Here is a 13,235-nt window from a genome sequence, read left to right as displayed (position 1 = left end):
AACTCTTAAACCACACAACTTCGCGGATTTTTGAAATGCAGTATGAAACTTTCAAAGCAAATACCAACTCCATAGAATGCCAATTAATATTTAGCTATGGATATGATGGATCAACTGGTCAGAGTATTTATAAGCAACGTTATGAGGAAATCGGTGCTGTATATGATGGATCGCTGTTTGTTACTACAATTGTGCCATTAAAATTAGTAGACAATGAACAAAAAATTATTTGGATCAACAGATCGCCACAATCTATACGGTTTTGTTGTCCTTTAAAAATTGAATTTATTAAGGAAACTCGAGAGCTTATATTAGCAGAAAAAGAAAACTTGGATACCCAGATTCGTAATCTGCACATATATTTGCATAAAATAAACAACATTAAAATATTTGTAAAATATGTCGGTCAAATGACACTAATAGACGGTAAAGTCTTAAACATATTAACAGGATGTAACTCTTGCCAATGTTGCCCGATTTGCGGAGCAAAGCCAACGCATTTAATGAATGTGAATGATTTTAATTCAGATATTTTTGATGCTAAATTTCAAACTCTTCAGTTTGGAATAAGCCCTTTACATGCGTGGATTCGCTTCTTTGAATTTGTTTTAAAACTTGCATACAGAGCTGATCTTAAAACTTGGCACGTAAAGGACTTTGATAAACCTAAATTAGTGGAACGAAAGCATTTTATACAAAAACAAATGATGGAGAAAATGGGTCTCAATGTGGACAAGCCGTTACCGAATGGAAGCGGAAATTCAAATGATGGCAATACAGCCAGAAGGGCATTTTCTAATACAGCCTTACTGTCGTCAATATTAAATATTGATTACGACATTCTTTATAGCTTTTATATTATTTTAATAACGATTTCCTCAGAATACGAAATTGACTCGGAAAAATTTAAAACATTTTGTAAAAATGTTTTTTTGGCCTATCACAACAAATATCCTTGGTATCCTATGTCACCTACTGTTCACAAGGTGTTAGTTCATGGGCATCAAATTATAGATAATTGTTTGGTGCCTGTTGGCTGTCTTGGTGAGCATGCGTCCGAATCGAGGAACAAATTTTATAAGAGCGATCGGAGAAGACATGCAAGAAAATGCAGTCGCCTAGATACTATGACCGATATTTTTAACAGAGCTCTAGATACGTCTGATCCTTTGTTGTCTAGTATTTATCTTAAAGAAAGACAAAGGAAAAATAAAAACAAAAATATGCCGCAAGAGGTAATTTCTCTACTTAAATCACCATGCGTTGGAAGCGATCATGATGATCATGGTGATTGCCAGGACATCGACGAGGGGGAGGAGGACAATGAAAGAGAACTTCTACAGCAAGATCATGAACTTGATGTAATAACCTCAGACGAAGAGTTTTTTTAAATTAATAAATAATAAGTTTAATTTTTTTGTAAGTATAATAGCATAACAATGACATATGATAAATTTATTTTTAAATTTCATGACAAACTGTTTTGGACCATCATATACATCTTAATATGATTTTATTTTATTTAATTTTCTGTATATAATATCATAATATAATATAATTAAAAATAGATACAATTTTTTTTTTTTTGGTAATGTAAATATTTTTATGGCATATCGGCCAGATCGTTTATATGGCAGCTATATGAAAGTTGACCAAATCACTTGAAACTTTGTGAATCATCTTGGGGGAACTAAAGAGTATCACAAACCAAATTTGGTGAAGATAGGTTATCATTTCTGCCAAAAAAAACGCAAAAAAAACCATAGTGCATTGTTTGAAAGGTGGCTCGGTCTAGCGTCAAATGAATAGGCCTTGAGTTCTTGGTGCAGCTCGTTCCGAGTGTTGATGTCGGAAGTGAAAACTAATCGCCGCAAACGCCTGTCAATTCCAGCTGCGCCAGTGTAATGGACACTGCGATTCGTTCCACATTTAGCGTATTCCATTTGGCCATAAGCGAAGTAACCATTCGGCTTCCATACAACGAAAAGCACTCGCTTTCCGCTAATGTTTCTGTTCCCGCAAAGTGTTGCAGAAGCAAGTCTCGGAACTCTGTCCATGATATACCGGGAAAGCAAGTCTGTGACAGCCAATGAGACGCGCTTCCTTCCAGTGATTTGCTGAGGGTCATCACAATAGCGATGCCTTCCAGTCCGTTTTCAGACAAGATGTAGTCTACCGTTGAACACCAGGCTTGCGCGTCTGATCTCGCACGTTCAGGATTAAGCCTGGGCAATACCACAGAAAACGATTTATTTGGCTCTCTTTGTGAGTGTTGCACTTATTTCAAAAGTTCAGAGAAATGTCGATTTTGTGGCTCCAAAATTGCCAGCAAACTATTTTCACTGTTCAAAGTAGGTATAGGTGATCCCATCGTTTTCTGGCGCGTAAGCGAGGCATGTCTGTTATGCGTAATGATCGAAAACTGACTGACTCAATCTCTTTTCACAAAATCAGTATTAAGCGTAGTTCTTAACTCTACACGCATCAATACTAATGCACACTGCATTTTTCTGTACGCTTCCCATTATTTGTGCAGACATCTACATCCCCCCGCGACCAGACTACGTTCGGCAGAAACTCTAACGGTTCTCTGCCGCGCATCAAAAGAAAAGAAATGGCGCCAAAATAGCGCTTCACTTCTTCTCACATCATCTTCTAAGCGGATGTGTCTGCAGTTGCGACATTCGCTTATTGGCTACAATGTTTCCCGGTTCAATAACATTGTTAGTGAACTTGGAGAGATCGAGGGGGTTTCGGTGGGGAGTGTAGGCGTGGTACCGATGGGTCGGTAACAACCTATTCTTTAGTAGATTCTGGATACATAATTCGTTTGTTGGTAGTGTTTTAATGATTTCTATGTCATAAAAGGATTTGTTTGTTAACTAAGCCCCGTTTTTGTTTTCCCGAGGGTGTTAGTATTTCTATCTTTTCCCGCTGTTGGGCTATCTCATCCTCTAGGATATAAGCTGCGTCAATGAGCGTTTCATTTTGCTGTATCAAATTTAGTGTACTATGAAAGGTGCTATTGTGAAGGGTGCTATTTTGATGTTTAAGAAAAGAAGAGCTTAGCTTCTGCTCTGTTCGAGGTTCTTTATTTGAATAATCAAAGTGTGCTGAAGTTGGGTTCACCTAACCCGCACATACACATACATTGCTTATATCTATGTATTCTTACTTACATTTATACATATACATATATATATTATATATATATATATATACATATGTATGCAGAAGGCATTGACCACTTGAGCTGCAAAGTGCATGCTCAGCATTCCCACGGTCCGCGATCGGCTTATGTAAATTAGAATAAGACTTTTATTTATTAATTGTATTTATTTGTTTTTATTCATTGTACGTGACAATTGGAGAACAAATTAAAACTGAAACTTAGGGCAAGCTCCGCCGGACCACGAAGCCGCCGCTGCCGCTGGAAAGTCGGCTGAATGTTGCGTCAGCGTCTGCAACGGGCGGTCAGGCAGCTTGCGCGTGCGGGTTTCTGGTTTCGGCTGCAACTCCGTCGCGACGGCATCCGGCGTAGCAGCGTTGTCAGCAAACTTAAGCTTGCGCGTGTTAACTCCTCCCCTACTAGTTTGAAACGCGTCCTCGGGTTTCTTCCTTCCCATTCTGCACTGGTACAATTTCCAGGTGCCCAGGAGGAGTAGGAATAGGGCGATCAGTGCTAAGCCGCCATACGATCGTGAAGATAATCCTGTTCTAAGATCCCCGATATGTCGGAGATTCTTCATGGTTAGGCTCAGAGGAGGAGGCTCAGATGTTCTCTGAAAAGGGTGACGTTGACCACGGCTGACGTGGATACGGCAGGTTTCTTCTTCAGGATGCCTCGGTGGTTCACGCAACGGGTGCCATTTAGTGAGACGTAATCGTCGTAAGTCGCGAGGAAAGTTCCCGCGATTATCTGTTTGTGTCCAGTGCTGTCCACTACATTCATAGTCGCGTTGTTTATTACTGCAATACCCTCTCCGATTACTATCACGGGCGCCAGGTGACCGGGGCGTGTGGCACAGTGAGCGACAGTTCCAGATACCAGTTGTTGAGCCCATGAAGTATCTTGTAGTCTTCTGCAGAAAGTGGTGCTCACAGTAGCAGCGCAGTCACGTACAGCGAAGGTCTTTGTTCCGCAGTCGGCCACCGTATTACCCTCTTCTAGATCTAATATTATGTTATTATGTTGGACAGGAAGGATATCTATTTTTTTACAGCTTAACAGAGGTTTGGGATATTTGATCAGAAAGTACAATAATTCAGAATTTTGAAAAGCTTTTATTTGGGAGACCTCTAAAAGGTCGGTTATACTAGTATTGGTGAGTTGTTCATTTAATAATTCTTTAATGTCGATGCTGTCTAGTATAAGGGGGCTGATTAAATTTATTTTTGCAAGTGTAACAGTGAGGATTAAGTCCTCAAGGTTTGTAATTATCATTCTATTCTTTGCCAAAATAGTTGCATAAAAATGTTCGACCTCTGCATTTGGTTTCAAAATTGCATTGAGGGCCCTTGAAACGTCATTGAGTCTTGCTTGGAATTTAGTGTTGATCTCTATCTGCTTTCTTTCGGATTCTATTAACTGATTTTGTTTGAATTTTAGAACATTCCCAGTGATTTTTCAAATGTCAAGAGCCTATTTAAGATTGTCCTTATGGACCACCCTCCCTTTAATAAGAACCGTCGTACCTAGATCTGCTTCCACTATACCCTCTGTGAACAGGGGTTATAGTTTATTTCCTAGTCTCTTATTGTTTTTTATCCAAACCTGATCGCCTACCAAATACGACTTATAGACCCTTTTTTTATTCATTTGGTCAAGTGTCTTTTGCTGTGCTGATGCAATTTTTTCTTTGATCTGCTCTGTACTACCTTTGGAGGCTGCGTGAATTACGTCTATGGGTCTCTCGTTTGTCACCGAATGAATTGACCTGTTGTACTTTATTGTTGAAAAGACAATGTTTTCGACAGTGTCCTCTACTTGTGTTTCCAACTTATAAGAGCGTGCTATATCCCCAAGAGTGCCATGGAACCGCTCGACTTGTCCATTAGAGAGACTATGCAAGGGTGGGGCGTTTGAAATCACGATGCCAAAGTTATTGCTGAGCATTGATTTAATAGTTTCTGAGTTCAAGGATTTCTCGTTGTCGCAGTAAATTGCCTCTGTTTCGGGGAACATGTTCAAAAGTTGCTTGTGGAGTGGAGTGGTGCTTTTATATCCACAATTGCGCGAGACCGTATAGGCTGTACTACCGCAAACTTGGAAAACAGCAGTGGAGTAAACATCTATATGCAACATTTCTCCGGCAAACGACGGTATCGGGGTTTTTCTTAATTCCTGCTTTCTTGGGTGCCGATCATGTTTGCTCATAGTACAAATTCTACAGTTTGCAGCTATTCTTGAAGTTAAGTGACCCATTTTTGGAAAAAAGTAGTCCCTAAGTATTTGTTTCGCATTTTCTTGGGCTGCTCTGTGCGCGCGATTATGTTCGGCCGTCGCAATTTCCCTCTGTTCCATTGGGTTTACAATGTCTGTTACCAAGTTCTTGCAATATCTAAAGGTGTTGGATAAAAGCCAGTATGGGTAGCTCGCAATGAATTGCCTTGACTACGTCAGCATTTACTGCATCTTTAATGCTTTGCAATAATGTGCTGCGATCAGAAAAATGTAGTATGTGACGAGTTTTTGCCTTAAACAAAATAAGCGTCTTCTGTTGGGGAATAGTTCCTTCTTTCAAAATAATTTTGTTCCAGAAACAATTCACCGGTTTGTCTGTGGCTTCAATGGTATACGTGAGGGATTCTTCGCTGTGGATGGTGCCGACATCCGAGTCTACTGAGTCCTCTAGTGCGTTGACATTTTGGCGAGACAGAGCGTCTGCTACCAAGTTATCTTTTCCGGGTTTATAAATTATGTTTGCGTTGTGCTCATCAATGAAGGCTTTCCAACGCTTTATTTTGGCATTCGGGTTTTTGTCCGATACCGAAAAGGTTAATGGCTGGTGGTCTGTATGAATGTTAAGATTCTTGACACCATACAGGTAATTTCTGAGGTTCTTAAGTGCCCATACAATGACGAGAAGCTCACGCTCATTTGTGGCAAAATTTACCTCGTTACCTCGCAGTGTTCGCGAGATCATTGTTATCGGGCGGCCGTCTTGAGACAGTACCGCTCCCAGTCCGCAGCCAGACGCGTCTGTTGTGAGGTCAAAAGGCTTCTTGTAATTTGGGTAGGACAACATTACATCTTCGGAGGCCAGTATATTTTTTAGCCTATCGAAGGCTTCATTCTGCTCTGGTGACAACTCGATTATCACCTTTCTTGAGTAGTTGGCACTTACTTTGCCATTTTCGCCTTTTAAGATATCTGTTAGGGGCTTTGCGATGTTGGCGAAGCCCGTTATGAAGCAGCTATAATAGCGTGCTAGACCTAAAAATGACCTTAGAGCGAATAGGGTTTTTGGTGGGGGAAAGTCCTTAATAGCCTTAATTTTATCGGGCGAAGACTGAATCCCGACTCTGCACACTGTAAATCCCAAGTATTCCACGTTTTTTTTTTTTAAAACTTGGATTTTTCTTGAGACACCCGCATGCCTGCGTCCCTTAGATTTTTCAAGACCCACTCAATGTCTCTGACGTGGTCTTCTTTGGACTTGGAGAAAATTATTACGTCGTCGACGTAAACATAATATATCCTACCGATTTGTTCGCGGAGCACATCATCGATGGCTCTTTGAAAAATACTTGGGGCATTTTTCAGCCCGAAGGGGAGTCTACAATACTCGTACTTCCCGTTGTTGACAGAGAACGCTGTCTTTTTTCCTGTCTCTTTCAGCCAATTCGATTTGGTGAAACCCTGACTTGAGGTCCAGCGTAGTGAAATACTGGGCCTCGCCCAAATTTGACAATATAGTCGAAATGGATGGGATAGGGTATTTGTCGTCGGTTGTCTTATGATTTAGTTTCCTAAAATCAATAACCAGACGCTTTTGTTTATGACCCGCTTCGTCATTGCCTTTTTTGTCGACGACCCATATCGGGTTATTGTAAGGGGACATTGACGGTCGTATTATGCCATTCGCTAGAAGTTGTTTAACCTCTGCATTGACAAAGTCAGACACGCCCTTTGGATACGGATACAGTTTTGAGTAAACTGGTTCGTCATCCGTTGGTATGGTGGCAACCGTATTTATGTTGTACGGTAGGGACTCGTTAGCGTCCGCAAATGCCTTTACCATTTTTTTGACCATACTATCAAATGTGGGTCTGATAGCAGGAGGGACATCTGCGTCATTAATTTGAAAATGGTTCACCTGTTGACATTTAGTGAACTCGATTTTTTCCATCCCATGGTCATGTTTCATGACGTTGTTTGTCAGATCTATTTGGGCATTGATCTGTTTTAACAGGTCAAGGCCAATTATGCCATCAAAGTCATTAAGTGACTCTAGCATGAAAAAATATTACTTTACACCGAAAAGGTGGATGGGGCATTTCTGCTCGATCTTAGTGTGCCCATGAATTGATTTGACTTGGAAAGGGCTGTCAACTGACACCCAATGTGCCAGTTCGGGAAGGGGTTTTATATAATTTTTTGAGGCCCCTCCTAGCGCTGTTTTGCGCTATTGCGCATTTCTGTCTTTTTGGTTCTTTTGGAAGTAGGGATTCCTGTTTTGAGGATTTTCTTCCTTTGCCTGTTGGGCGTTCTGACGCCAGTTCTGAGACTTTTGCGAATTTTGTTTTTGGGGTTTTTCCTCAAGATATCTTGCAAAATTTGCTGCGAAATAGCCTCTCTCATTGCTTGATTCAGCCTCTTGGGCTAGAGCTAAGGCTGAGGGGAGATCTATGGGTTGCGTCGGGAAGACTGCCCACTTCAGAGATTTTTTTAATCCTGAGACGAAAACGTGAAGCGCGTCGCTTCTAAATTTTTCGTTTAATATAGCTGCTGCGACGGAGTCGTGCGTCATTAGTGTTTTATTTGTCAATAGTGTGAGTTTTTTTTCGACTTCGTCGAAATATTGTAGTAGTGGCAAGTTGCCCTGCTGAAGAGTGCTTAGTTGCTGTTGGATTACGTGAACCGGTGTCTTGTCCGCGTATGTAAAATCTAACCTAGCAATAATGGCTTTAAAATTCAACACTGTGTTGAATGAGGCCAGCACAGCATCTGCTGGTCCCCTTACTTTGTTTCTGATTATAGCTACTGCCTGGTAGTGTCTTGAGGTGCCGCTGTATGGTTCGAAGACTTTATAAGCTGCAGAAGCGGCTTGCCTCCACGAAACATAGTTTTCTATCTTTCCGTCGAACTCGGGGATGGACTTTGCTACATCTAATGGCTCATCTCAGCGGGTCCCTGGCACTATTTCAGCTTCTTGGAAAATTTCTATCTGTGGTGCAGAAACTCTAGCTTTACCAAGCTGGTTTGTCAGGGAGGCTATCTTTTCGTCAAATAAGCGGGCTTGTTGCTCAAGGGCCGCCTGCCCTTTTGCCTCCATTCGGTCAACCTGTTCAGCATTCATTTTTTTTTATTGTTCTAAAGTCCGCTCTAAGTATGAGGCTATTAGTTCGTCGCCACTACTGTTGTCCGCTCTGTTTTGGTATTGCTCTGGACGCAGCATAAAAAGACTCAAATCGTTTCGGAATTAATTTTTTGTTTAAGCTTATAGATGCTCTTTAACGCTTTATTGCAACAGGCAGAAATTTATTTAAGTTTGTTTTTATAAACACTGAGATCTCACACTGACAGCTCTGGGTATTTATTTACCTTATTCGAAAAATAAAAAAATGAACATCTCACATCTTTTTATATATGTCGCATCATTAATAGTCTTATTTTTATTTTCTATGTTCCATCTCTAATAAACATGTCATCTCTAATAAATAAAATTCGTATCGAGCTGTTCTTGTCTTCGTTTCTTTTTGATCGCTGTTCGCTGTGTTCCGTTATGCGAGTTTAACGGATTTTGCTCTGTTCTACATAGCCTCGGTTCGACGATGCGTTAGAGTGAGACAAATGCTTGTCCTGTGGTGAGTTCGGACCAGCATGTATCAAGCGAGATAGAGCGATGTTGAAATGTACACGGGTCACTTATGTTTGAAAACTCTGAGAAAGCGGACGCGTGAATATGTCGCAACCGAGGAAGTGTACGACTCGCGGGCGGAGCGCGGCAACAGAGGACCCCGAAACAGTTAACTTCCCGACATCAGAAGTGGGATCGCCTCAGCCCCAAGCCATCACTGATGATCGCCTGTCCACAATTTTAGAAATGCAGCATCGTAATTTATTGGAAATTGTAAATGCCGTGAGGGGCTCGCAGACTACACAAGTAGTTGTACTACCCAAGTTCAACCCTGAGTCCGCCGGTTCAAGTGCAGCCACTTGGTGCTCTACAGTGGACCTTATTGTAGGAGAAAATCCTCTGGATGGCAGTGCTTTGCTCATGGCCTTAACCAAATCATTGGAGGGCAGTGCTTCTAATTGGCTATCACAAATTTGTTTCGCCGGAATGACTTGGAGCCAATTCCAAGAAATGTTCCTTCAGCAGTATGAAGGCAATGAGACGCCAGCAGCAACAGTCTTTAATGTATTAAACGGGCGGCCAAACGACGGCGAATGTCTTGCGCTGTATGGTAGCCGATTAATAACAACACTTATGGCAAAATGGAAGTCTATGACCGCAGAAGAAATTGCAGTGTCTGTTGCCCTGGCACATGCTGCAAATATAGATGGTAGGCTGCAACGCACTGTGTTCACAACTACTGTCAAAACACGCAACGAGTTGCAGAACGAGCTAAGAGCGTTTTCGTATGGCAAGAGGAAGGACCATCCCGTTCCAGAAAATTCTACCAGCAAAAGAGCTCGCCTACACCCAAATGTTAAGTGCCACTTTTGTGGAAAAATTGGCCACAAGATAGCTGACTGCCGCTCCATGAAAAACAACTTAAAGAATCAACAAGGATCTAGTTCGAGTATTGGGCGCTTATCTGACTCTAAACCTGGGTCAATTACTTGCTATAGATGTGGAAACCAGGGGCATATAGCGTCAGCTTGCCCTGCAAGACAATCGTTGTCAAACCAAACTAAAGCCGGCGAGAAGCGTGTCAACGTGTGTCACGTAGTTGAGCCAATTGGGACATTGATATCATCTGGTGAGTCGTATCCATTTTATTTCGACTCTGGAGCCGAATGCTCACTTGTAAGAGAATCTGTGTCCACCCAACTCTCGGGCACACGAATTAACAACATTGTAGTTTTAAAGGGTATCGGAAATAATACTGTTACCAGTACATTACAAATTTTGTCAAACGTAACAATAAGTGGTTACTGTCTCGAAGTGCTTTTTCACGTAATTCTTAATGATTGCATTAATTACAATATTATAATTGGACGCGAAATTTTAAGTCAGGGATTTAGTGCTACTATAACAATAGATAAAATAGAGTTATGTAAAACAAGGTCTGTGCAAACCCTATCCGCTTTGAGTAGTAGTTTTAGTCTTGAAAATGTTAATACCGAATTGTGTGGCGAGGATAGGAAAATCTTGGTAAATACTTGGTGTTGTACTTTATTGTTGCAAAGACAATGTTTTCGACAGTGTCCTCTACTTGTGTTTCCAACTTATAAGAGCGTGCTATATCCCCAAGAGTGCCATGGAACCGCTCGACTTGTCCATTAGAGAGACTATGCAAGGGTGGGGCGTTTGAAATCACGATGCCAAAGTTATTGCTGAGCATTGATTTAATAGTTTCTGAGTTCAAGGATTTCTCGTTGTCGCAGTAAATTGCCTCTGTTTCGGGGAACATGTTCAAAAGTTGCTTGTGGAGTGGAGTGGTGCTTTTATATCCACAATTGCGCGAGACCGTATAGGCTGTACTACCGCAAACTTGGAAAACAGCAGTGGAGTAAACATCTATATGCAACATTTCTCCGGCAAACGACGGTATCGGGGTTTTTCTTAATTCCTGCTTTCTTGGGTGCCGATCATGTTTGCTCATAGTACAAATTCTACAGTTTGCAGCTATTCTTGAAGTTAAGTGACCCATTTTTGGAAAAAAGTAGTCCCTAAGTATTTGTTTCGCATTTTCTTGGGCTGCTCTGTGCGCGCGATTATGTTCGGCCGTCGCAATTTCCCTCTGTTCCATTGGGTTTACAATGTCTGTTACCAAGTTCTTGCAATATCTAAAGGTGTTGGATAAAAGCCAGTATGGGTAGCTCGCAATGAATTGCGTTGACTACGTCAGCATTTACTGCATCTTTAATGCTTTGCAATAATGTGCTGCGATCAGAAAAATGTAGTATGTGACGAGTTTTTGCCTTAAACAAAATAAGCGTCTTCTGTTGGGGAATAGTTCCTTCTTTCAAAATAATTTTGTTCCAGAAACAATTCACCGGTTTGTCTGTGGCTTCAATGGTATACGTGAGGGATTCTTCGCTGTGGATGGTGCCGACATCCGAGTCTACTGAGTCCTCTAGTGCGTTGACATTTTGGCGAGACAGAGCGTCTGCTACCAAGTTATCTTTTCCGGGTTTATAAATTATGTTTGCGTTGTGCTCATCAATGAAGGCTTTCCAACGCTTTATTTTGGCATTCGGGTTTTTGTCCGATACCGAAAAGGTTAATGGCTGGTGGTCTGTATGAATGTTAAGATTCTTGACACCATACAGGTAATTTCTGAGGTTCTTAAGTGCCCATACAATGACGAGAAGCTCACGCTCATTTGTGGCAAAATTTACCTCGTTACCTCGCAGTGTTCGCGAGATCATTGTTATCGGGCGGCCGTCTTGAGACAGTACCGCTCCCAGTCCGCAGCCAGACGCGTCTGTTGTGAGGTCAAAAGGCTTCTTGTAATTTGGGTAGGACAACATTACATCTTCGGAGGCCAGTATATTTTTTAGCCTATCGAAGGCTTCATTCTGCTCTGGTGACAACTCGATTATCACCTTTCTTGAGTAGTTGGCACTTACTTTGCCATTTTCGCCTTTTAAGATATCTGTTAGGGGCTTTGCGATGTTGGCGAAGCCCGTTATGAAGCAGCTATAATAGCGTGCTAGACCTAAAAATGACCTTAGAGCGAATAGGGTTTTTGGTGGGGGAAAGTCCTTAATAGCCTTAATTTTATCGGGCGAAGACTGAATCCCGACTCTGCACACTGTAAATCCCAAGTATTCCACGTTTTTTTTTTTAAAACTTGGATTTTTCTTGAGACACCCGCATGCCTGCGTCCCTTAGATTTTTCAAGACCCACTCAATGTCTCTGACGTGGTCTTCTTTGGACTTGGAGAAAATTATTACGTCGTCGACGTAAACATAATATATCCTACCGATTTGTTCGCGGAGCACATCATCGATGGCTCTTTGAAAAATACTTGGGGCATTTTTCAGCCCGAAGGGGAGTCTACAATACTCGTACTTCCCGTTGTTGACAGAGAACGCTGTCTTTTTTCCTGTCTCTTTCAGCCAATTCGATTTGGTGAAACCCTGACTTGAGGTCCAGCGTAGTGAAATACTGGGCCTCGCCCAAATTTGACAATATAGTCGAAATGGATGGGATAGGGTATTTGTCGTCGGTTGTCTTATGATTTAGTTTCCTAAAATCAATAACCAGACGCTTTTGTTTATGACCCGCTTCGTCATTGCCTTTTTTGTCGACGACCCATATCGGGTTATTGTAAGGGGACATTGACGGTCGTATTATGCCATTCGCTAGAAGTTGTTTAACCTCTGCATTGACAAAGTCAGACACGCCCTTTGGATACGGATACAGTTTTGAGTAAACTGGTTCGTCATCCGTTGGTATGGTGGCAACCGTATTTATGTTGTACGGTAGGGACTCGTTAGCGTCCGCAAATGCCTTTACCATTTTTTTGACCATACTATCAAATGTGGGTCTGATAGCAGGAGGGACATCTGCGTCATTAATTTGAAAATGGTTCACCTGTTGACATTTAGTGAACTCGAGATTTTCCATCCCATGGTCATGTTTCATGACGTTGTTTGTCAGATCTATTTGGGCATTGATCTGTTTTAACAGGTCAAGGCCAATTATGCCATCAAAGTCATTAAGTGACTCTAGCATGAAAAAATATTACTTTACACCGAAAAGGTGGATGGGGCATTTCTGCTCGATCTTAGTGTGCCCATGAATTGATTTGACTTGGAAAGGGCTGTCAACTGACACCCAATGTGCCAGTTCGGGAAGGGGTTTTATATAATTTTTTGAGGCCCCTGTGT

The sequence above is a fragment of the Drosophila mauritiana genome, chromosome 2R, assembly GCF_004382145.1.
Source record: "Drosophila mauritiana strain mau12 chromosome 2R, ASM438214v1, whole genome shotgun sequence".
Classification (NCBI taxonomy): Eukaryota; Metazoa; Arthropoda; class Insecta; order Diptera; family Drosophilidae; genus Drosophila; species Drosophila mauritiana.
Note: the sequence above shows the minus strand (reverse complement) of the source record.